Source organism: Paroedura picta, chromosome 6 (genome assembly GCF_049243985.1).
Source record: "Paroedura picta isolate Pp20150507F chromosome 6, Ppicta_v3.0, whole genome shotgun sequence".
Classification (NCBI taxonomy): domain Eukaryota; kingdom Metazoa; phylum Chordata; class Lepidosauria; order Squamata; family Gekkonidae; genus Paroedura; species Paroedura picta.
In genome coordinates, this window is record NC_135374.1 from 84025972 (window position 1) to 84052882 (window position 26911).

The 26911-nt window shown below is 41.6% G+C and overlaps 2 long non-coding RNA genes across 2 annotated transcripts in view; both read right to left on the bottom strand.

Annotated features, from left to right (window-relative positions):
• LOC143840719 (uncharacterized) overlaps positions 1 to 23601 on the bottom strand; it is a 37625-nt gene extending 14024 nt beyond the window's left edge. Inside the window, exons 1-2 of the long non-coding RNA XR_013232347.1 lie at positions 23512 to 23601; positions 8481 to 8611 (exon numbers count right to left, since the gene is read on the bottom strand). This is a non-coding gene — a long non-coding RNA (uncharacterized LOC143840719). The remainder of the gene's footprint in view (positions 1 to 8480; positions 8612 to 23511) is intronic.
• Positions 23593 to 26911, bottom strand: part of LOC143840720 (uncharacterized) — a 31398-nt gene continuing 28079 nt past the window's right edge. Inside the window, exon 3 of the long non-coding RNA XR_013232348.1 lies at positions 23593 to 23634. This is a non-coding gene — a long non-coding RNA (uncharacterized LOC143840720). The remainder of the gene's footprint in view (positions 23635 to 26911) is intronic.

Genomic DNA, 26911 nt, shown 5'->3' on the forward strand with positions numbered 1-26911 from the left:
GACCAGTAAACCTCTGTTACAAGATAAAATGACCAGACTGAGACTTGATCAAATTATGAGAAGACAAGAGTCACTGGGGGGGGGGGGGGAAGAATAATGCTAGGAAAATTTGAAGGTAACAAGAAAAGAGGAAGACCCATCATGGGTTGGATTGAATCAATCAAGGGAACCACAGCCCTCAGTTTACAAAATTAACAATAGTATGTTTTGGAGGTCATTAATTCATAAGGTTGCCATAAGTCAGAAGTGACTTGTTAGCACTTAACACATCCACATGCATGTCTACCAGCCTTTCTTTCTTTTGCACTACAGAATAGTGAATGTTGTCCTCAGTAAAAAAAAAAAATGATATTGGGCTCTCCTTTGCCAGATTATTCTTTTCCTAGAGGCAAAATTTGTCACATTCTTCTGGGTCTCACAGTGAAAGCTGCCACACACATGCTCCTAAAATATTTTATGACAGTTGGTTACCTTATTAGTGATATAGTCAATGTTCTCAATTTAGTGAGGATCAAATCACAGATGTGATTGAAAAGCAAATGGTGGTGTGGGTTCCAGATCATATAAACAAGTAATGACTTTCAGATTCAGCATATTCCCTCTCTGATTTGTTTTTAAAGTAGCAAATAAAACTACTGATTCAGGAAACTTATATCTTATTGTGGTTTATCCTTAGTTTTTTTTTTTAATTTTTTGGAATCAAAATATGATTGTTATTATGTCATATATATCCCACCTTTCAGGGAACTCCTGACATTAGGAAATGCCTGGATATCTGGAGTGGAGCCTGGGGAGAATGACAATCCTGAACTCAAGGTACAGTACAAAGGTTTCCCATGAGTTCACCAAGATACTACAGGGCTTCTCACTTTTATATAGTTGCTGTACAATAAGGCTGCTAACTGTGCCCAGAATTGATCTACCTCAGTATTATCTGCTTGCAGTGACATCAGCTCTCTAGATTCTCAGACAGAAAAGATTTTCTCATCATCTGGTTACCTGAGATCCTCTTAAAACTGTGAGATAGCAGGGACTGAACGTGAGGCTTTACTCATACAAAACTATGGCTCTTCTCCGCAGCAGGCTCCAATGTAAGAACCATCATTGTTAGATTATTCTGAATGAGCATTAATAAGAGAGTTAAAGCCACACTTTGTCCAAAGATGCAAGGAAGGAAAGGAACCAAGAACACAGGAGATACCTGAACAAGACCTGTAGGTGAGCATCTGTTTCTCCTGTTTCTGTAGATAATTTGAGATTGAGCTTGTCCAAATTAAAGAACCAAATGGCTGTTGACTTTTGTCTATTACCATGCATATTTCAGTCTGTTATCCTGTATGAATCATGCTGGCAAAGTCAAAATCAGCGCAAAATCACTGCATATCCAATCACCAGGTGGAAGATTGTCTTAAAGTCATTTTTTCTACCGTATTTCTCTGTTTAATTGTTGGTGATAGGTGTGTAGGTATACATATTCTGCATGCTGTAAATCCAGGGTCTCCAACCTGAGGCCTGCGGGCCGCATGCAGCCCCCAACTTCTTTCTGTGCAGCCCTCCAACCTGCTTGTCTGCTGCTATCACAGGGCATTTTCCCTCAGACCCAAACTGTTCTTCCTGCTTCATGAGGCACCATCTAATGCTGTCCCTTTCTTGCAAAAAAGACTATAGCAACATTGTTTGTTTTGGACTTCATGGATCCTTCTGTCACCCCCCTCTTGTTCTTACCCTCCATAATAGCATTTTGGCCATTCTAGGTGCTTTGGTAGCCAACAAAGCTCAGGCACCCATATCACTCAGCTTTTTAACTCCCCCGTCCATGAATTACCACGTTGAATCTGTTGAAGGTAAAGTTTCTGTGTGAATGGGTTCAGGAGATGTTAGGCCTGCTTTTGCAAAAAAAAAAAAAGTGGGAAAAGAACAGAAAAAGGCTTGATATTCATGCAAAAAAAGGATACAAAGTGTTTTGTATACTGATCATTTCAAACCATCAAAGCAAATAGCTTCCAAAGTTAATGGTAAGGTTGCTACTCCAAGAAAAAGCATTCTTTTTCCACAAGAGCTGGTTGCTCTGACTTCTGGCCTTGCTTGCTTCTGCCTCTCCTCCCTTCCTCACTCCAGCTAGGAATCTTCTTATACATCTCTGATTGCAAGAGCAGGTAAGTGGCCTCTTGAGTACTCTCTTAGCAGGGAAGCTTATGACTAGGCATGTGCACCAGGGGCCTGATCAGGACTGATTCAGCTTTGGCGCCCATTAAAGTCAATTGTGCCATTGACTTAAATGGGAAGTCTGGCATTCCCACCTTTCATGGGGGGGGGGAGGTTTTCCAATTACAGCCTCCAAACTTTCAGGGTAGTTCCAGGAGGCTCTTCCCTGAAGCTCCTCCTCTGAATTTCACAACTGATGGACTACAGGGTCTATATCCAGGGTTTCCAAAAGAGGGTGCCCCCAGCCACTCTTTCTATCCAACGGGACGGACTCTCCATTGGATAGAATGGGGGACTCTTCTCTTTTTTGCCATGGTGAAATTAAAAATCCTCAACTAATAGCAACTATAGTGGAATGGATTGAATGGGAAAGTGCCCCTAAAATTATACTACTACTTTATAATTTAAATGTAGCTGAAGTCTTACCTTTTGTAAATGCTATAAATTTAACATTCCTCATGACGTCTTAAACAAACTGCAAAACTCCCGCAAAACTCCAGCAACAATTGGAATTTTATAGTGCTTAGGGGGAAATCTAGAAAAGTGGATTCCCCCTGAAAAAAACGCTACACTTCTGAGCACGAGCTGCAACACATCAGCAAAAGACATGTGCGTTCGCGAAATAATGGTAGAAAGAATGTCCCTCCCTAGCTCTCGCCCCTGAGCTTCCGGAGACGCGATTGCCATTTTCCCCCCTTAAGCCAGCTAAAGCAATGAATAAGCGAGGCTTCTTCGGCTGAAGTCCCTCCACAAGCAATTCAGAAGTGCTTCACAGTAAAACAAAGCTCCCTTCTGCAATTTTCTTTAAACTTCCCGAGCACAATATAGCCCCCTGTTCGACACTGCAAGTAATTTCGGACAGAAATTGCACCCATCAGGGGGGGGGGATTTTTTTTTACTTGAAGAGCATGTAAACGATTAAGCGCCAGCGAAAAAGGTCTTGAGACATTGAATGAACATATACTCGTTGCTACTGGTGTTTTGGAGTTTTTAAAAAACAGTTTTTAAAGGGAAAGTGGCTTTTGGGGAGCACGAACACAACAGTTCATTGGCTGTTCTGTTTGATTGACGGCCAGGGGCGGGAAGAAGCACGGAAAAATATCGCCTTTTTTGTTGCGATTCCGGTGAGACCAGAAACCTGTGGGGAATGAATGGACCACTACTGGGACTTCAATATTCCACTAGAATTGAAGGTATGCAGAATGAAGAAATTCCACTATTAAATATAGCGTTTCTGCATACTGCAAACATTTAGCAACATTGGTCATTGTGTGGAATGGCCCTAGGTTAGGGGTGAGGAGTAGAAGCTGCTAGGTTTTTTGTTTTATACCCTGCTTTTTACTATTTTTACTATTCAAAGGAGTCTCAAAGTGGCTGACCTTCTTTTCCCACCATAGACACCCTGTGAAGTAGGTGAGGCTATGAGAGCTCTGAGAGAACTGTGACTGACACCCAGCTGGCTGCCCGTGGAGGAGCAGAGAGTCAAACCCGGATCTCCAGATTAGAGGCCACCACTCTTAATCACTACTCCAAGCTTTCGAGAGTCAAAGGCATCTGACAAAGGGAACTTTCTCTCATAGCCTGGAAATCTGGTTGGTCTGTAAGATGCTACTGGATGTCATTCTATGTGATTTAATACATTTCCTGTTTCATTTCATTTCCGCCTTCAATTTTTTTTTTACTAATGTGTTCCAAAACATATGCTAAACCTAGAGCTGGTTTAGAGATTACATGAAATAGTCCTATGGATGAAATATCCAAACCTTGCCATTTGTTCTTACCCATTACCTCAGCCTTTATTTCCCCAATGTGCAAGTGAGCGGAGGCATTTACAGAAGATCTGCTGCCTGATCTTTTCTGTATGGACTGGGTCAGACAGCACTCAAGAGGGCCAACAACATCTGTAATTTCTAATTAACAATAATCATTAGGTTAAAAAAATAAACTGCAAAATGCAGGTCTGTTACACTCTGGGAACTGTGATACCCTTGTCCTACAGCAAGCTCTAATTACACAGCTGATTTTGATTTTTTTTTAAGTTGATTTCTGAATTTTTGCTCCAAGACTGAGCTAAAGGTAACATATCTGTTTTTACATAGAATAATTGTTTCTCACATTCTCAATTACGGCTTTCCCAGATATCAAAAATAAGGTTCAGATATCAATATCCATTGGCCTAAAATTTAATAAGCTTTTATCCTCTTGCCATTAACATTAAGCCGGATCTCCTGGGCTAGTTTCGGGTTAATTGCCTAAAGGTTTTATGATACATCTAATTGGTTCAGTCATCTCTCTGTGCCATGAACCCTACCAGACAGCCAACAGGCCCTGAACTCAAACACAAGGCCAAGGGCCTACCTGTTATTTAGTATGTGCCAGAAGTTTGCATTTTCCTTTCCTCTTCTGTTTTTTTCTTCGCTCCATGTGAAAATAGTTAACCACATTGAAAAAGTTCCTCCCCTCCATTTTGCAAAATGGTGAAATTAAATTTTCCATACAGCTACCAGGGGACTGCAGTAAATTATCCTGGTAAGAGAGTTTACGTTGATTCTGGGGGAAAAAAGGACTTGTCCATATGTAACAACGATAACCTTTTAGTAGGTTTGGAAAACAAATCTGACACCCCATTAAAAGGCAAATGATTTTTTCTCCACTCAAGAAAAAGAAACTTTTAAAATACAGAAGGCTATTAATAAATAATGGGGCTTTAAAAAAAAATAGGAAAGACTGACATGAAAGCTTAAGCTATAAACTGCATCAGAGGTAAGACTTTGACTTGTGTGGTTTATATGTCAAAGAAGTGAGATGGGACATCATTTTTATTAGCTGCACGTAAGATATTTTATTGAATGTCACATTGTAATATGATTTTTAAAGGAAGACAGAAAAATTACATTTTCTTAGGTGCATAATGCTGCAAAAACATGATCGCCTCACTAACCACTAACCACAACAAGAAATCATATAAGGGCTCCCCTTTCTTGGAAACATTCTTTGTTTTCTTTATTTTACTAGATGTATTTTCATGTATTTTCAGTTGTAAGTAAATACATAATAATAATAAAGTGTTTTTTTTTTACCCTGCCATTCCCTGGTCAGCTCAGGAAGGCTGACAACAAAATTAAAACCCATTAATGGATGGGTTCTCAGGCAGAAGGTAAAATATTTCTAAAATGGTTTTCTTGTTGTTATTTGTTTTCTTGTTAATTACTATGACAATTTAAAACAGCCTCTTGTAGAAGAGCTTTTAATTGTATGAACCTAGTCTGGAGATTTGGAGGAAGAGCCTGGAGAATGGCGGGCGTGGGGAGGGGAGGGACCTCAGCATTGATATAGAGTCCACCCCCCCAAAGGAGCCATGGACTCCAGGGAAACTCATCTTGGAAATCTGGAGAGCAGTTGTAATTCTGGGAGATCTTTGGCCACACCTAGAGGTTGGCAACCTACATAAATCGCAGCATAACAGAGTTTGAACCTGTTAATTGCATACTTATTGTTACCAGTGCAAAATGGCACATTGGAAGTAAACCTATAAGGGTGAAATTCTTACCCAGTTTGCAATCCTTACATTTTGGTAGAGGCATCCTGATGTGATTAGTTGCATTTGTATCTATGGGTGCTTGCTTGCCTGTGACCATGTTTTGAATTATAATTCCAATCTGTGGAATTTATTGGTAGAAGTCCTTTTGTTTTGCTTGAATTATTATGCTACATTGTCCCATTCCCATTTAATATGCACTCAATTGATTTTTTTCTTTGTCTTGAACACTCTGCTGTTGCCTTTTCTAAGGGGTCTTGGCAGCATACTCTAAACAAAATTCCTTAGATTGGAAATTATAGGTGGCAATAATTAGATTAAGTCAAATTAAGGTTCTGATTGTGAAAACTGGATCTCTCTCTCTCTCTCTCTCTCTCTCTCTCTTTCTCTCTCTCTGCAATATGACTACTCTGAACAAAATTATATAATCTGAGTTGTTGATAAATTGTTCATTTTCAAGTTGTACTAAATCCAATAGTTTTTGCAACCATCTAGTTATTTAGTACAGTCTGAGCCTTCAAATGCCTGGCAAAAATCCTCTTCACAGCTATAGTTCTACAGTACTTCCCATAGTGTGTCCAATGGTAATTCTGTATTTAATTAGATTTGGATCACACTTCTATTTTTTTCTTCCTTCTCATAAATTTATTGGGAATACCCAATCAAAGATAATGAGGATCAAAGCAAATGTCTTTATTATTAAATCACATAATGTGTCCCTGCACTGGGCTTTTCAGAGGGGCAAGGACAGAATAGAAATGTCTAAATATTAAATATTAAATGGTTTCGCATATTTTGTAAGTTTCCTAAAGATAATATGTGTTCTTTTCTTTGCACAAACAGAAGTTCTAATTTGGAAAGTGTGAATTAAAATGTATACAGTAGGGCTATGCAAATGCTACATTCACATGAATTTGGTAGTTAGCATATGCATATGAGGACGGTCTAATCTAATGGCCACAACGTACCTGATATGTATGAACTGAGTAATGCATTGATTTTCCATGTGCATCCTGGGAATTACCAGTTCACATGAATGTAACATGTAATAGCCCTACGGAGGGCTATTGCCCATACAACTTAAGTACTTTCAGAATCACTACCTCATTAACATAGAGATATTGACCATCAGAGAGCCTCTTGTGGTCCAGAGTGGTAAGCGGCAGAAATGCTGTCTGAAGCTGTTTGCCCATGAGGTTGGGAGTTTGATCCCAGCAGCCAGCTCAAGGTTGACTCAGCCTTCCATCCTTCCGAGGTTGGTAAAATGAGTACCCAGCTTGCTGGGGGGTAAAACTTTAATGACTTGGGAAGGTACTGGCAAACCATCCCATATTGAGTCTGCCATGAAAACGCTGGAGGGCGTCACCCCAAGGTTCAGACATGACTCGGTGCTTGCACAGGGGATACCTTTACCTTTTATTGACCATCAGTGATGCTTAGCATTTTCCTACAAAACAAAATTACTAAACCACTAAACAGTTGAAATATTTTATCTTAAAACCAAAATAATATTCTGAAAATATGGGGGTGGGGTGAGGGTCATTTAAACTGTCTTTTATAGGTAGGTCTCTTATAGGGTCTCGTTACAATATCAGGAGCATAGATAGGCTAGATAATATACTTTTCCCTACAATATTTTCTTATAATCTTATATAATTTTGGACTGAATTGTGGCTTTTTTTGTAAACCATATGATATCTAAAGGCGTTTTCTACCACTGTCTGAAAACCTTATTTGGAGAATTGGTGCAATGAAAGGTAATTAATTCAGTTTTGATTAGAAACGCATTACAATGATGTTAATTTATATTTTTTTTAAGATAAATTTGAAATAGATCACTGGAAATATTGTTTCCATTATTTATTAATGTAAAAAAAGTCAAATTCTTAGAGAAAATGGATAAAAGATATCACACCAAAAGCAATTGCCAAGATGGCTAATAATGCTTGTTGGAAATGCAATGTAAAAGTTGGTTCCTTTTTTCATATGTGGTGGAGGTGTGAGAAGGTAAGAAAATTTTGGAGAAAAGTCCACAGTATATTAGAATAAATATTTAATGTTAAGTTTTCTATGAGACCTGAATATACGTTGTTAAGCATTTGTCCTGACAAACTACCACCTCAAGCCAATAACTTTTTATTTTATGCAACAACAACAGCAAGATTGGTACTGGCCAAAAACTGGAAAGGAGCTGAAATACCAACTTTACAGTCTTGGTTTGACAAATTGACTGAACTATCAAAGATGGCTAAACTGACCTGTATAGTCAACAGAAAACCATTGGAAGAATACCAGGAACAATGACTCTTTTACACAAACTATCTTGCTAAATGGAAAAATGAAAAGAAGAAAGAAGATTAGGAGCATTTTAGGGTTGTGGGAGGGGGTACAGGGGAGAACATGTAATATAGCTTGTTTATTCTTTATCTATTTTCTTTCTGCAAAAATATTTCTGCAAAACTAAATATCTTATTTTAAAAAAAGAGTTCTCCAAACTAGGGCTGGAGCTCCAGATATACTGTTCTTGCAGCCCAAACCTTGGCTACTGGTCATATTTCTTACCCAGTTCCATTGCAGTTTGGGACAAAGAATAACAAAGGCAGCCTGTAAGCAACAAGATTCATTTTCCAAAAACCAAGTAGGGCCTAAAATCTTTTATAAGGGGGTCAAAGAGTATCACCTGTCCTGTTCTGGCCAATCAGGGAAAAGGTTTCCTTTGCTGGTCTTGTTGATTTACCTGCAGTTCCCTCCATCCACCAGCAGTGGTTCCTGGGCTCAATCGGTGCCTGCCATCCCTTGGGTGACATGACTAGTTCCAGACCCACTGCAGGCTCCAGTCCAAACACCTTCTTTCCTTCCATGGGCAATCTGCTTCAAAGGATGCGTGATTTAAGAATTGCTAGCAATGCAGGGTTGCAGAGCAAAATTCCCCCCTTCATTATCACTAAAGACATGCCAAGTATCTTTCAGGGAGCTCCTATTAGGTGAGAGCACGATTGAGGCCTAAAGACTCCTTTTGTCGTCTGTGTGATGCCTTGAAAAAAACTTTCCAAGTGATAAAATCAGCGAGGACAGGACCATTGTCATTGCTCATTTTATGACCTCAGGCATTGCTACACTGCCTCAGACTGTCTTGGCACCATTAGTCCCTAGACTGTTTCTGCAGATTTTAAGGAGGCTTTTGTTGGTAATCAGTACAGACTCTGGAATCCCAGGATACCCATAGTAGTCACACTGAGCTCAAATCAGAAGGCGAACAGGCAGTAACAAGCACTGAGGCCCAGGCTGACCCTTAGCAGCTATTTATTTGCCATAATAACTGAGCAAATAACTTTCCAAATGAAAAGGCATAATTTTGGAACTGATAATAAATCAATCTTTAAAGAACAAGAAATACTTATTAGCTTTATGCTCTGCCAAGTTGTAAAAAACAAAAAACACACACACAAGCCCAATAAGTACCTCGGCTTCAGAGCCAGACAGCTTTCCCCATCTATAGAGATTTAAAGGGGTCGCACATCAAAAGAGGGCATTTTAATAGCGTTCACATGACTGAGGAACACTACTTCGTTTCTGAAAGCGATATGCTCCAGTTTAATGAAATTTTAAACTTTTTTGTGGGCAGGGGGGGAGACTCCAACAACCTGTAGCAATTAGTAAAAACAAAAATGTGTCAGTCCTTGGTGTGTACAAGAAATAACAAATGGCCCACCTCGTGTGGTGTGATTTTTTTTGGAGGGGGAGGAAGATAAAGGCTCCAAAAACGTAAAAGCTGTGTTCTTATATCAAAAGGAGTTAGAATGTGATTAATAACAGAATTAGAGGAAAGAAACATGGAGGGAGTGCTGCCCCGTGCCATATAAGATAAAATAGCTTTGCTAAGCAAAACCGGCAGTGGGAAAAGAGGCCTTTGATCCAACTAACTCCTACAGAGGAAAGGTTTTTTAATAGTTCCACTAGGATTAAGCCCATACCTTGCAATCCATATGGTGTTTAATGGGAATACATTTGCTTGGGTAAAAAGGGGAAAAAAATGCATGCTTTGCATGTTGAAGGGCCTACCTTTCATCTTTAACATAGGGGAGTGCATATAGCTTAGTGGTAGAGCACATGGTCTACATGCAGAAGGTCTCAGGTTCAATCCCCAGGAACTCCAACAAAAGAAGACAACAGTGAACTGAACAGCACAATGGTCTTGCTGTATGTAAGACTATCTCCTGTGGGTGCAAGTCACACTGAAGAATATAGGCCAACTAATGTCCAAAGGATAAGGATACCAGAGTATTAGGATAGGAATGCCAGCCTCCAGGTAGGACCTGGAGATCCCCTGGAATTACGGCTCATTTCCAGGCAGTAGAGATCAGTTCCCCTGGTGAAAATGGTCATTTAGAAGGTAGACTGTATGGCATTATGCTCCTCTGAAGCCCCCTCCCTCCCCAAATCTCACCCTCTACAGGCTCTGCTCCCAAAGTATTCAGGCTTTTCCCAACCCGGAGATGGCAACCCTATCTGAAGATGAATGGGAATTACACCAAGTGACTTCATTGTGAAGTTTAGCCCATCCCTTGAAGGTTGCAGTTACTCCAGTATAAGTCCATTTCAATTTACTGCAGGGCCTCTTTACAACTTACTAAGTCTTTGTTTCAGTCAAGCAGTGACATGAGGACTTTGAAGCAGCTGTTCAGTGGGAGTTTTGGGCCTCTAAAACTCACAAGTGCCCCTTTCTCCTTGTGACCAGGGCACACATGCAGAAGCATCTGTAGCTCCTCCCTCAGCATGGTTTTCTCCTTCCTAAGGCAGAAGTCACTGGCAAGGACTTCTTCAAGTAGCGACAAACCATGATTTGAGGTTACCTCTGAGCCATCTTTTACTTTGAGGCTAATAATAAAGAACTAACCACATTTCAGCTACATACTTACTTTGGCATTCTTCAGGTTTCCATTGAGCAACTTAGCTTTAGTGGGATAAACTATATTACTTTATTGCATTTTGCCGGACCGCTCTCTTGCCTACCTCCTGCAACTATCCTCGCACCTAATCCTTTTTTACTACCATATTAGACACCGTATATCATTGCTGGAGCCTGTTCCTGCCAAGCAGAGCATAAATGCGAAAAAACACATTTGTCAAGTGTTCCCATTCAAATCTAATCAGTATCAGCACAATACAGAACAATAAAACTGTTATTGTATACAATACTGTTATCAGAAATAAAGTCATATAAAATCTGGTTTTATTCATACTGGCTCTCTATGAGAGTCAGAGTTATATGTTCATATCAAATGAAACAGCTTGTTGATTCTTAATAAAAGAGGGGAGAAATTAAAATTACACAAATCCAATCCCTATTTGAGGTGTATTTGTACACCCAAGTGATCACATGGCAACTGAAATAGCATATCTTCTATTTTTATTGTCCATCTTTAAATAAGATAAACCAGTTAAATTCTATAATAACAGGCAAAGTATAGAGATGCTTACAAAACAGTCTAATGGTTAATGGAGATAAGGGAAGTTTTTAATAGTAATGACAGCTGGCAGAATTTATTTTCAACATTCCAAACTAGGACCAAACCATGTAAAATTTGCTATAGAAATGCTACCGAAATGCCCAGCCCAGGACTTGATAAATTGACATCACTTTCCTCAGGATACAACTATGATTTATTTGAGAAACAAAAACTGAAAAACCAGTGTATATGGGGCTTAAATTGGGTCTTTTGCCTATTTATACAATAATGACTATAACAAAGAAATGTTGAAAACATTTTTATGTGAGGTTTCATTACTGCTTTATATTACACTAACTTCAAAGGCCATTCATAAGAACAGGCCTTGAAAAGGCCCTCCCCCCCCCCCTGCTGCAACCGCTTCCCCATAGGGCAGCAAATGTGGCCGAAACGATCCTTGGCCCCCTTCCCCCCGGTGAATCCACAGCTTCCACACGGCCCGCCAAGCACACCCAGCGGCTATTCAAGGTGGTGGGCATGCTTGGTGGGCCATGGGGAAGCCATCCCTGGCCCCCACCCCAGTGAGCGAGCATGCGGCTTCCTCATGCCATCCTCACCAGGTGGCGATGTGGCCACTGGGAGCAGGAACGTTGACTGCAACCGGCAGCTCTAGGGGCTGGCCCAATCCGGATGTGCCCAGCTTCTCTGGCCATGTCCGGATTGGGCCGCTGACCCAGACACCAACCGGACAGGGTGGCTGTCTGGAGCTGGACAGGACCGCCTATATGGCTCTTTAAAAAATATATGAGCCACTTATGATTAAGTTATCCCTTTGCTTGTTTCACTGAGAGTGTATGGTTTGATACAGTACAGTTCAAGGTCTGCTGCTGGTCGTTATTATCAGCCAGCCAGTGTTCCACTACTTTAAGGTGAACTATTATCAATGAAACTGAGGTCTGCACTTACAGTCTGCTGGTACAGACTGGATAAGAAGTGTCCATGTACTGATCAGTCTGTATGATTACCTGCATTTAAATCTTTTAAGGGAACCATATAAATGCAGCCATATAGATCAACAAAACACTATCCTGAGATTTAGCATAGATGAGGTGCGATGCATCCCCATTGCTTGCACGGCTTTGCTTCCCTGTTTTGCCTGTCTTCTCTCCCCAAGTGCCCTAACTGTTGTTCTGCATAGGAGTTTTTGCCCAATGTTGCTACAGAAGAGATGGTGGCTAAGGATAGGGATGTTTGGTAACCTTCCAGGAGTGAAGGGATTCAGAAAACAATCAAGAATATAAGATGGCACATTTGTAGTCGAAACTGATGTTAAATGTGAATCCATATCATGATTTTTATTCTGTTTTCCAGTTTGGGGACTTTTGAAATATTTAAAAGAAATATATTGTTTATCTTTAAACATACACTAGGAAATCTTGACATAGAATCATAAAATCATAGAATAATAGAGTTGGAAGGGACCTCATGGGCCACCTAGTCCAACCCCTTGCACTATGCAGGACACTCACAACCCTATCGCTCATCTACTGTAACCTGTCACCCCCTTAAGCCTTCACAGAATCAGCCTCTCCATCAGATGGCTATGGTGGATATGGTGACTGAACCCCAAAGAGTGATTGTGTGTAAACAGTAAGGCTTAAAAACAAAGAGTACAGATGCCTAGCTGATCAGAAGAGGTCTGCTTCATCACACACACCCCTTCCCCTGTTCATTCCCCACAGCCAGAAAACACCAATGGGACTGTGTTTTGCCTACCTGATCCCAAAAAGATCATGAATACTTAAGGGAACATTTTATTTTAACTTAGGCACAGTAGCTTTGTGGTCCCACCACAACATGGACCACACCATTTTTATTTTAAATTTCAAGCAGGAAATGGAGAGGGGAAGGCAGGTGGAAGGACAGGCAAAACGCTGCAAGGACTGTTGCATATTTTCCCCTCCACACAGGCTTGCCCCCAGTTGCTCCTTGATGTGAAGCACGATACTGGGTGGCAAATCCAGGTCCATTCCGCACGACTTTTAATATAGCACTAGTCTTGCATTTTGTTTTCGCCACTAAAACTATGTTCCACACGACGTCGTGAGCAATCTGCAACACTCCTGCCACACTAACGCGAAAATCGCTTTGTTGTAGCGATTTCCGGGGAATCCAGAAAAGTGGATTCACCCTCAGAAAATCGCTACACTCCTGCCAACAACCTGCAACACTTGCGGAAAAGACCTGTGCGTTCTCAATGTAGCAGTTGCAACAAAGTCCCTCCCCTGGCTCTCTCCTCTGAACTTCTGGTGAAGCGACTGCCATTTTTTTTTCTTTGGAGCGAGCGGGGAAAGCAACGAACCAGCGAGGCTTCATTCACCCAGCGAGGCTTCTCCAGCTACAGTCCCTCCACAGAAGTGCTTTAAAGCTCCCCCCAAATCCTCAAGCACAACACAGCCCCCTGTTTGCCAGTTCCCTTTAATTTCGGCCAAAAATCGCGCCCGTGCGGGGGGGGGATTTTTTTCCCATTTGGGGGAGCATGGTAAAGATGACTCGCCAGCTCACACACCAGCTAGATGGGTCTCTACGTTAGGAAGAATCAAGGCATATTCGTTGAAATGTGTGTGTGTGTGTGTGTGTGTGTGTGTGTGTGTGTGTGTGTGTGTTTTAACTGTGCTTAAAGGGAAAGGGGCATTTCGGGAGCATGATAACAACCGCCCATTGGCTGTTTGTTTGATTGACGGCCAGGGGTGGGAACAAGCACAGAAAAAATCGCTTCCTTTCTAACGATTCCTGCGAGACCAGAAATCTGTGGGGAACAAATGAAACGCTACTGGATTTCACTATAAATGAAGGTATGCAGAATGCCGAGATTCCACTATTTAAAATAGTGTTATTGCTTTGTGAAACCAATTGGCAACATTGGTCCTTGTGCGGAATGGACCCCAGTTTTGGAGATTTTTCTCATCCCATGGCAAATCTGGTTTAAACTTGAGCCTCGGATTGCTGACAATGTCATGTGGAAGCAGCACTAAACCAGAGGCTGTTCTATTGCCTGGAAAAGTTGACACCCTACCCCTCCTTCCTGTTGCCTAGTAATCCTGAAAAAACAAATTTTAAGACAGGCCTGAGGAACTTATTATGTCAGCTATAAATATTCCTGAATATTTCTGGAATTTGGGGTGGGGTGGGGCTGGGCCTATTCTGCACACAATGGATAATGCACTTTCAATGCACTTTCTGCACAGGAAAATCCAGCTGCCAAAGCACATTGAAAGTGCATTATCCTATGTGTGCGGAATAGGTACTGGTTGTTGGTATTCCAGATTACCCCAAAATTGCTATGACTACCTGAATATATCCAAAAAATACAGACATTGGGGGGTGGGGAAGTATATATAAATTCAGATTAGAAATATATGAATGCACATAATTCCTGGTTGCATAGAACAGAATCTAAGGACAAAAGCAGTGAGCCAAATATAGTATTTCCTTGCCCACGCTGCATGCTATATGACTGGAATGTACAGATCGCTCCCTCTGAACTTAGAGCAGTTGGGTAATGCAAATATGACATTCAGTGGCATGGGCTTATTATGGGCATGTCAGCATGAGCATGAGCATGAACGGAAAACCAAATCAATCATGCCAAAGAAGCAGGGTGAACCAGTATGAGCTCAACACACAAACACATATACAAATGTTCATAGGACTATAACCGGATGTGTGCACAATTTCTTTTAAATCTGTTTCCCTTTTAACATTATGTAATACTCCTTAATACATATTTGTAGGCCTAGTTTCTCCTGCAGGCCTAGTTTCTCCTGAGATTATTGAACCACAGCAGTATTGAATCATTCCTCTTGGAAAGCTCCATTAACATTGCAGAAGGGGGGGAACCCCTCTGTAGGACAGCTATTCTATAGACAACCAGGCTCTGTTAACAGTTCCCCCATTCTGCTCATTTTACAGTTATGCCTTTCATGTGGCTATTTTGCACGATTGCTAGGCACTCGGTACAGAAAGCTTATTATTATAAAACACATTAAGCAAAAAGTTTAGCAGCTAATGGCAACATAAGAAGGGATTAGGTTAAATATTAAGCATTGGAGAAAATACCTATTTAAGTCCCGGAGAGTGTTTTGCATATAAAAAAATCATCCATTTGATATTTATATTGGCTGTGGTCTGGAGCACACAAAATGGAAATTTCTCCACCCCATTATTGCATTTCTAATTTCAAGAGACATCCTGAATGCAAGACTTGACTTCAATGAATGTTATACTGAATGTTATACTGAAATAATAATATTTTTATATACACGTGAGGTCTATAATTAAAGAATTGCTAGGATTTGTTGAATAAAGAGGGCAAGAACTTTTTTTTTCTCCATTCAACACTATGGGTTGGGTCCGATGACTCCCTTCCTGCAAGTTTCCCTCCAACATTCCCTCAGGAAATAATTTTTCTCCCATCAGAGAAACTTTTACTCCATCAGAAAATTAATCTCCTTTGGAAGGTCTTTCACTCTTGAAGAAAAATCTCATATGACAGCTGTAGGATCCATTCCACTATCCTTTAAAAAGCAGAACTGTATATGAAATTGACTCACAAAGAAAGATGTGAGGAAAGGGATGAACGGAAGTAGACAACAGGTTAAAATAAGTACAATACAATACGATAACATTTATTGTGTTTAGCCAAAGGCCATTACAAAACACAATTAAAAACAATATAGTACAAATATGGATAAAACAATATTTCTCCAATATTGCATACATAAAATTGTAGACGAGGGCTACTGAGTTACAATTTAAAAGAAACACGGTGTATCAAGGTGGGGACACCTGTAAAACAGTTTTGGCTCGGATCTTCCTGGCGGCCAGAGCGAAAAGTGTCACCCTATATGAAATATAGGGGTTGACATCTGATAACAAGTGACTTTATCAAAATCAGAAGTGGGGTGTGAGTTTGGTAGTAACTTGACAAGGAACTGAGTTCAGAGTATAGGGGACAAGCCAAAACATAGTGGGGCAGGTCCTTCACAGATGTATTTCCACATAAACACAGGCGTTGGGCTGTGGGTATTTGGAGATATCGTCCAAAGAGCATGGCTGTTGGCATCATTTCAAACCGCAAAGATGTTAGGGCCATTCTAAGATTGCATGTTGTTATGTTTACTAAATATGATGCTCTAGAGCAGTGGTCACCTCGGCACTGGGCCGCGGCTCCCTCTTCCCGCCCCACCCCCCACAGCGAGAAGCTTGCCAGGCTGCGAGCAAATCGGCTGCTGAAGCGGCCGATCAGCTTGCGGCCCGGCAAGCTTCTTGCTTTGGGAGGGGGCGGGAAGAGAAGCTTGCCGGGCGGCAAGCTAATCGGCCGCTTCAGCGCCCGATTTCCTTGCAGCCTGGAATGGCGGGGAGAGGGAGCCGCAGCCGCCGGCATGCCGCCGGCGCAAACGTGCATGCGCAGACTTGCAGCACGTGCACATTTGCGTCCGGCGGGGGCGCAAACATGTACGCACGGCAAGTCTGCACATGCGCGTTTGCGCCGGGGCTGCCGCGCACACGCGGGGCCCCGGGTCGCCCTCTCCCCACACCCCGGCGCAGCGGTCCACAGTCTGACAAAGGTTGCGGACCACTGCTCTAGAGTGGTCTTTTTTAATTGTTTTATGCCATGGGGCTGATTGTGATAGCAGAATTGAAGAGTGGTCAATCAATGAATCAGCTTTGAGCACCCAATCACGTACATTAGAGATATTAACCTTCTAAACTCAAAAATCAGAAATACACATAAAGACCCTTCTTTACGAAAAGAACCTTTACACAATTTAAAAACAACAAATTAGAGGCTTGACTCCCCATAAGACTGCATTACTTAGAACTATGCAGCTCTCCCATTCCTAAACTAGCTCAGTTCCAGCAAACTCATGCCTGGGATCAAACAACTACACTACCCTACACTACCTGGGATCAAATAACTACACATTGTCGTGAGCCTTCCAGCAAGGAATCCATATTGTGGAGGACCAATCTGAACACTCTCCAGTTAGTAGCTGAAAGCAGGGGACTGTTGTGAATGCACAGCCAATTTGCAAGAATGCCCTGGCTGTGAAGAAGACACCTCACTCCTGCAGTCCCTAGGTACGGTTGTAATCCTCAAGGTGGGGCCTAGAGTTCTCCCAGAATTACAACTTATTTCCAGACTACAGGTATTAGTTTCCCTGGAGGAAATGCCATCTTCAGAGAGTGAACTGTGACCTTTTCTGCACCAGGAATCTGGCTCGGCGCAGCACTCGTCTGGTTCCCGGGCTAATTTTGGCTTCCTGACAACTTAGGGGCTCACCTAGGGCGGTCCCCAGCCTGGCACAATACAGGCCCTCATTTGCCCCACAGAACGCTACATTGTCTGGAAGCAGAAGCCCCATGACCGGACAAACGCTGCGCCAGGCTGGGTTCTTGTTGCGGAAAAGGCCTGTATGGCCCCACATCCCCTGCCCAAGCTCTGTCTTCCCCAGGCAGCTCCCTCAGTCCCCAGGAATTTACCAAGCCAGAGTTGTCAAAAACCACCAACTGGGATCTATCAAAACAGCTTTCTTGGCTACAGCAGCAAAAACCCTATTCTTCTGCCACCTCTGCTTCTATTAGTGGGCCTTGCACAGGCTGCTATTCCATTGGATTGTAGCCCAAAGCTTCAATGATTAATCTAACAATTAAATAAATTACAGCTCCAGCCTTAAGCCCGAATATAGTATTAAATAAAATCCTAGTGAGCACAATTGTCTTGGGTCTGAAAAGTAAGGTAAATCAGTTCAACTGGCAAAGGAAGAAAATGAGAAGAATTTAGGCTAAGGAGCTGTTTGTGCTTCTAGGTTTGTTTGTTTGTTTGTTTAGGAGGCTAATAAAGAACCTGGGCCTTTCCTTCTTTATGAACCCTCCCTGCACCTCATGAATGCAACATCTAAGACGTTTCCTTATTATGCTTTAAGCCCCACAGCACTAAAACTTTTGAGGCTACCAGTCAGGTTTTTAACAAATGTAACAAAATTGCTTACTTAAATGGCTGTGTTGGGAATGAAAGAAAAAGGGCCTGAGCAGGATTAACATGGGGAGAGCCTGTGTTAAATACAGTATATTACATTTTAAGACACAGAGTTAAGGCCATTGCTGTCTAGTTTTTTATCATTAGCAGCCCAATAGGCAATTTATTTTAGGGAAGAGTGATTGAATACCAGGTAATAAGGTTTTTTCCTAGTCTGTTATAGGAATTAAATTATTAGCAATCACTGGGGTTCTCGATAGTCATGTATTATGTTCTCAGTACACTAACTGTCCCTTAAATCAAGATGTATCTTTTAATCACAAGTAACTCCTATTTATAAAGGTTTCTGACCTGGCATAATTCAAGCTGGGTTTGTTTTTTAAGGAAAAGCTGTGTTGAGGGGTGAGCTGAACGCACGTGAAGATACAGTAAAACATCAGTGATCAATTCTAAAACAAAGAAAGGTCAATACAGCCAACCCAATGTGCCCATTGGTATAATTTACTTGTGACAGCGACTGTGCCATTTCAGGGTTCAAGTCCACAGGTTCTGTGTCTCAGCCTGACATATGAATCACAAGTTGGGGAAGGGCTACCTGAACACAGCTCTCTCCTAGGACTGATAAGGCTTACTGTGTCCTTAGATTACCAATTTTTTCTACATGACAAAATGGTGTCACTGATTTGTCAAAGGCTTTTATGGTCAGAGTCAACTGGTGGTTGTAGGTTTTCCAGGCTGTGTGGCTGTGGTCTGGTAGATTCAGTCCCTGAGGTTTCACCAGTAGCTATGGCTGGTATCCTCAGAGTGGGACACAGCAAGATGGGATCTCTCAATGCTGTTTTTCCTTAGTTATGTTCTCTTGGTTTTACAGCTCTTCTGCTTTTTTTTTTTTTTTTGGAGTAGCCCTTAACTTGTGGAGCCCAGTTTAGATAATTAAGTTCATTGTCAAGAAACTGAGTTTCACAAATCCATTTTGCATGACCTACTAGCATTTTGATAAACTGACAATTTGGTTCCATTACATGGATGATACTTTAAGTATTTGGAGCCATGGCGAAGGATTGGTAAAATTTCTGTATCATCTTAACAACAGCCACCCAAACATGCAGTTCATCAGAGAAAAAGAAATTGAGGGAGACCTTCCATTTTAGATATCATATGCAAAGAAAACCTCTCACAAAGTCTAGAGAAACCAATTCACACAGATTGATATCTGTATACGAACTCCAATCACCACCTATGGCAAAAGAGCAACATCATTAAAACATTAGTAGATTGTGCAAAATTGACATTGAATCCTTTTTGAAGACAAGATATACCAACCAGACACTAATAACTACTATGTTAAACCATACAGGAAAGACACTGAAATTCACAAACACTGACACAGTTTTGACAAAAAAAGAAGAGATATCCTGAAAACCAATAAAACTGGCTACCAGCCCTAAGAAAAGCACCTGAATTTTTAAAGGACTCTAAAAATACCTCACAATTGTTTGATGAGACACGCAAGACATTGACTAATGGACTTTCTAATGAACTCTACCCAGGCACAGAAAAAAAACTCTTCTTAATGGACTTGCTAGTGAGCTCTACCCAGACACAGGAAAAGCACTTTGTAGTTCCAGTCCATCCCCTCTGAGACTCCCGGGTAAGACAGGAACTTGATATATTACCCTCACACATACACACACTGAGAAGTAAATAAAATGCCAGCAACTGTTCATAACCTCCAAACTCTGGAATAAAGAAATTCCCAACTTGCTGTGTCCCACCTCTGAATATGCCAGAGCTATTGGAAATGCCATAGAAGATTGAAATTATATGAGTACAGGCATCATGAGGAGCAACCCATGGCCTTATGTATAAGAATTTCTCTGGCTAACCACACAGCACAGGAGAGAACAACACTTGGTTGCAAAAACATATAATATTCTCTGAATGTGTGTTATGTATATTAAGTGTATTTGTAACCACTGAAGAAGGCTGTAGAAGCCAAATGCATCTGGTTTTATGTGGTTCGTAGGATATATTCGTCTACCAGGAGTGTCTATAAATTGTATAGCCTGATATTCAGACCCCTAATGTTTTTAATTTTATAGTTGCACACTATAAAATAAATGTATATAGTTGGAGTTGTTTGACCCTTTTGACACATACTAAAACTACCAGACCATGACCCCACAGCCAGAAAACCCACAGCAACCAAACTGTGTCATCATAATGCCAGAGCCCTATGACAGTAAAATCATCTCACGGTCACTTTATCAGGACTAACATTAATATAAGAAATCGAATCCATTTCAAAGAGATCACAAAGGCAGCAAGAGCCTTAGCAGTTGTCACATTCTAAAAGATTGGCTGTTTCTGGAGAATTGTACAAAAGAGCTGGGAGTTTCCAAGTCTTGTAAACAAATTCTGATCCTGGGATTTTAAAAGGTTCCACATTGCAAAAAAAAACAAACCCAAACCTTTAGCTGACTGTATATATGACTATAAATGAGATTTCCATAATCTTTTCTCTCACTCATCCTCCCCACCCCACCCCCACCCCGGCCAGGCATGGGCATGAACCAGGAAAATGCAGTTTGGTTCATGGTTTGTGGCATACTCATGAACCAAACCATAAACGCTCAGGGACAAAAACCCACTTGAACAACCTGAACTGATGTGAAAATTTTGTGACATGGTCAAACATCTCCCTGGCACCAAACTTTCAGCAGATCCCCAACTGACTCTCCTCTATCTCCCCTATATGTATTACATTTATGGGATCTGAATTACATCCAAAAAGTGCCTCAAATGAAGGTGCTTTCTCAGGGGGGGGGAGTGCATGTTCACAAGTGCATTGAATACCCCTCGGATGTGCTAGAGATGTCACATTCACTGCATATCTCCAACTGACTCTTCCACCTGCCCTCCAAGTTTGGTGAGGAATAGATTTGCAGGTTATGCCCCGCTCCAAAGAAGGTGCCCAAATACTTCATTGTTTCCAATAGAGGAAAGGGAACAGCAAAACGGGCAAAGACAGAAGCCCAGGAGAAGACAAATCAGAACAAAAGTCACTGAGAAACTCTCAAGTAGAAACTGAAGGTGGGGAGAAATTTTGCCAACCCAGCGAACCAGAGCAATGTGCCTTGAGACCACCTGAGTCATAAACCCAAATCAGCTTGTAATGATATGATATATGTGGATATGATAGCTCCAAATCCTGAGATGCATGTAAACATGGTGGCTCCAAGCCCTGAGAAGTAAGTAGATGTGATGGCTCAAAAGCCCTGAGCAGTAATTAGACCTAGCAAGATGCCAATCCGATCCCTGATTCAAGAAACCTCCCAAATACTGACAGCAGACAGACGAGATCCCTTGCGTGGGGGAGATATAAAGGCACCTCAATAGCTAGGCCTCTGTACACAGAAACAAGGTGCCGGTCTGATCCCTGATTCCAAAAATCTCCCAAACCCCAATAGCAGACAACAGACAAAATCACTAGCGGGGGGGGGGGGAAGGGGGAGAACAGAAAGGCACCCCTGTGCTAAGCATGAGTGCAGGAAGAGCAGACCCAGATCCCTAGTTCTAGAAAACTCCCAAAACCATAGCAGAGAGCAGAGCAGATCACTAGCAGAAGGAGGGGGGGGAGGCACAATATCTAAACTCCTGTGCTGGAAGTCAGAGCCCAAAGCATACTGAACCCTAATCCCAAACCCTGCACCAGGCAGCAGATCAAGCCACAAAAAAGCAAAGCAATGAGTCAGTTCTGCTAGCTCCATGCCTCTCTTTCACTTCACCAGCCAACAAAGGAGGATGAGGAAGGAGAGCTCATTCAATTTATAGCCTTCTGAGGACACATGCAAGGTGAGGCTTGCTCTTGGAATGATAAATCACAGGGCCGTTCCTCATTCGTCCAAAATAGAGGGAGGGGGATTTTTTTTTTCACTCAGGGGGAGCGTGGCAACGATGAAACGGCAGCTCAAACATCACCTGCTAGCTGGATGGGTCTCTCCGTTGCAACGAATCGACGCATATTCGTTGCAACAGGTGTGGTTTTTTTTAAACCTTCCTTAAAGGGAAAGGGGCTGTTTGGGAGCATGATAACGGCCGCCCATTGGCTGCTTGATGGCCAGGGGTGGGACACAGCTCAGCAATAGCGCTTCCTTTCCAGCGATTTTTGCCGAGACCTGTGCGGAATGGCTCACAGTCTGTCTTGCTGCCTGCAGGAGGTTCATACCCATACCAAGCACCAACAAATATGCCAGTCCAGTTATGTAACACAAATGCAGCATCTGACCTCAGCTAATCCTGTCTCAGTAAGGAATTAGTGCTGTGGAAAATACATTTGCAGAGGGAGAGAAATCCAAAGGGAGAATGGTCTAGAAAACAATCCCACACTGGCCCTTACTGGTCAGTGAGCTTTAATACTGGTGAAAGAAACAAAGAGGACAAGGCATCTCCAGACAGCTACCACAACTTTAACCGTGGGGAGGGATACACATTTCCCAACTACTAGCATTTCCTTTTATCCTCTTTTAGAGTTCTTAAGTTCGAAGGCAAATCTTGGCTGTCCTGTTGCTTGTCCCAGATGCCCTTCTTGAAAGGCCCCCTGCATGTTGCTCACTTTAATAGGTCTAATTATAAATAAATGCACTTTTTCAATCAGGACTGAAGTACCAGTCGGTTTCTTCTCTAACACGCCAACCAGCTGTTTTGAAACATACATCCCTAATCTCTTTCCCTCCACATGTTCAAACAGATGAAAGTAATTTTGCGCTCAACTGTCTATAAGTAATTAGGCTGGGATGTAAAGGAGTCTTTATATATCAGTTCAGAAAGAGCTACACTCTTAGCATACAGAATAATTATCGGCAATCTTCTTCATCTGAAAGGTATACCTAATGCATTTTACATGAGTCCCTATTATTAACATAACCTGGCTATCAAAGTGCTATTGAATCTGGTGTCTTTTTCATGTAACTGACTGAAATTTCCCAGAAATATAATTTGAAAACAGTGTTGCTGATTATTTGTTTCAGTTGTAATTTGTTATTTTCTTTCCCCAGCCCTTCCCCATCTTTGTTGTTTTCTGGGTAAAGACCTAAGCCAGTGGGGCTTCAATAGACATAAACAAGTGTTCCTCTTTTGATACAAGATGGATATTAATATTCAATAAGGGTCCTAGAATACTGCCTTTTCTCAGATTCCCAGGCTAAATTCCCTTAATATTATTAATTAGGAGGTCACAAAAAGAATACATTAATGGGAAACAAATTGGTACGTACCCTAAAGATAAGGCTACGCCAGCTTCACAAAGTCATGGTGAAGCATCATGCAGGTTCCAGGCAGGGTGTAGGACCCTGTAGGGGTTTTCCTGTCAAGACATCCTGGTGTCAGATGCTTGAACTCTGCCAAGAGATGAAGGGTAATTACTTCTGAGTCGCAGGAACAGGGGCAGCTTGTTAACAACAACTGAGTTATAAAAGGGGTTGAAGTGTGCCTTGCTGAGGGAAAAGAAATAGGAGATAGAACTTCCCAGTTGTGGTGTACAAGCTTGAGTAGTGAAGCCAAACCACCTTGTAAAGTTGTGTGACTCTTTTGGGGGTTCCCAGAGCATGGCTCAGACTTAAGCAGTGAATTAGAGGAGTGGATCCCTATACTGCTAATAAAATTCAAGCTATACATTGAATGTAGAATACATTATAAACATGTATAATACATTAGGTCCCCCAAATGTTTGGGTTTTTTAATTGGGATGTATTATTATTATTACTAATAATAATTGTATTTGTTACCCATCCTTTCTCTTCAGACTCAGGGCAGGGCACATCATAATAAAACATACATAATAATAAAATATGTATAAATATAGCATACAGTATATAATTAAAATCTAAAACATCTGAAACAGTGCCAGTCTTCAGAACAATGGTAAGGAAGGAGAAAGGAGGGCAGAGTTTTTCCAGTCACAAATGATGTATAAGTGGGGGGGGGGGGAGTTCAGTGCAGTGATGTTTGTAGGCATTAACCACATTAAGTTTTCAAATAATCCCCAAAATTCTTGGGTGGATTGTCCTATGTTGAAAATGCTGTGATCCATGCTCGTAAATAAAGTTATAGTTACATATTAGTTTTAACTGAAAGCCTCAATACAAGGACCTTTTAGATTTGGAAAATGAGTACATCCTATTAATATTTCGCTAGAATTAAATATAGTTCTTGAAAAGATAAGTGCTGAAGCCATCTCCTTTTGCCATCCTTAAGGACATCCTGCTAACAAGTGAACCTACCCAACCACTATGATCATCTTTGGAAGCTTGGATTCAAGTGTCCAGCCCCCTCAGGTTACAAGGGTGGCAAAAGGAGCAATGGCCTTCATTGTGGTGGCACCAGTATTATGAAATTATCTCCTCAGTGGGAATCAATTGTCTCCTTCCATCATGATCTTCCAACAGGGGGTGGTGATTTTTCCTGTTTTATCTAGCATTGTATCACTGATTCTCATTGATCCTCCTTCCTGTTTATACATCTATGTAAGTGTTGTTTTGTATATATACATATGTTAAGGTGACCTGATTTTGACATTGGTATAGTGGGGCACCATTGACCAAGGGGTGAGTCTTGATTAAAAATTTGGTCTATATGGAGCAACAAAAAGTTTCATTGAATTCATAGAACGCAAAAATAGTATTGTAATATATATTTTTTTTAATTTCAACATAAGTACAATTTGCCAGGTACCCCCAGATGTCCCTCCAAAAGTGGGACAATCTGGTCACCTTAACATATGTGTTTTTAGTTTGTTTAATGCTTTTACCAGTTGCTGCATAGGGTATTTTAATCTGGATAGAAAGGCAGCCAAGAAATGTTTCAAACAAATAAATACAAAGTTTCAAAGCCTGCTTTGTAACACTTTCAAAAGAAGCCCAAATCTGAATTTCTGTTGCAAGGGAAGGCAGTTCCCATTCCAATATTAAGCAATTTGTGTGACTATTGTTGTAATGTGTCACTCTGCAAAGCTTGCATTCATTTGACAGAAACTTTGATACAGTATTTGCATTGGGCCTTCTTGCTGGGTTCAATTCCGCACTCCCCCACATGCAACCAGCTGGGTGACCTTGGGCTTGCCACAGCACTGATGAAGCTGTTCTGACCAAGCAGTGATATCAGGGCTCTCTTAGCCTCACCACCTCGCAGGGTGTCTGTTGTGGGGAGAGGAAAGGGAAGGCAAATGTAAGCCGCTTTGAGCCTCCTTCGGGTAGAGAAAAGCGGCATATAAGAACCAACTCTTCTTCTTCTTCATGCTTCATAATGTATAAAAACTGTGGCCTTTCCATACAAGAAAAATGTTCCTGGACAATTTCAGGAATACAGAAAACTGGATTTAACACCCTATATCATGTGAACCACTGGTGAGCAAACAGTGAGCAACCAGGGATAAGACTATTTGGAGGTGGAAACGCACGATAGTTTGACCAGCTTTGTCCCACCCTTGTGCCCGCCCTCCCCTCTCCATTTCCTGCTCTGAGTATTTTTTTTTTAATGGTGCGGTCTATGTATGATGCAGCACAACCGCAAACCTACATTGTCAACGGTGAAATAAAATCTTCTTTAAAGAGTCCATGGTCTTTTTGGGATCAGCCACACAAAACACAGCCCCGTTTCTGTTTTCTGGAGGTCAGGAATGAGCTGGGAAAGATGGGGGGGGGGGCAGGTGATCGGGCTGCCTTCTTCTGATCATACAGGGGTCTGAACATCTTGTTTTAAAGCCAACCATTAGCTCAAAATGTCTTTTTGGGCTCCAGTTATCTTGTTCAGGGGCTCAGAAATCAACCTAGACAGAAATAAACTGGAAAAGAATGAATTCTAAAATTTTATCATTCTGATATAAATTTATATAAATTCTAAAGATTTATCATTCTGTAATTTCTACATAGCAATGGGGCAGTGTTGATTTCTATTTAAAATGAATCTGTGTTGTGGCATTACCAAACAGCAACATGGAAGTGCCTTAAAAAGAAATTGGCGGCTTACTGTGATGCAATTGGTGGCTTACTGTGATTGACAAGCCAAGGAGCGGGGAGGGGGAGAAGTTTGTGTTACTTTCTCTTGCAGCCTCATCAGGAGGCAAAAACCCATGATGGAGCAGAGAGGAATGTTCGTTGAATGTGGGAGAGGACTGACCTTTGGGAATTGCAGCATAGGGGTTACAGATGATCTTTACAGAGCCATGTCTTCAGATATGTGAAGGGGAAATCAGACTGGAGACTCTTCTTAGGGGGAAATTACATGGCAACCAATTCCTTCCCAGTTCTGCATTCAACATCATTTCCCTTCTTGTCCCCCTGCCCTAATACACATGGGGTAGTCACAGTACACAGGTGTCTACCCTGCTTCTTCTGTCTCCATTTTTTTTACTGCTGATAAAATGCTATGTGGCCAAATGCTTCTTTCATGGCTGCTCCTTAGAAGAAGAAGAACTGGATTTCTGTACCCTGCTGTTTACAACCCAAAGGAGTCTCAGAGTGGTTTACAAAAACCTTTTCCCTTTGTCTCCCCACAATAGACAACCTGTAAGGGATGTGGTGCTGGGAGAGGTCTGAGAGAACTGGGAATGGGCTGCAGTGACCCAGCAGGCTTCAGATGTCTCAAAGCAGTTTCCAATCGCCTTCCCTTCCTCTCCCC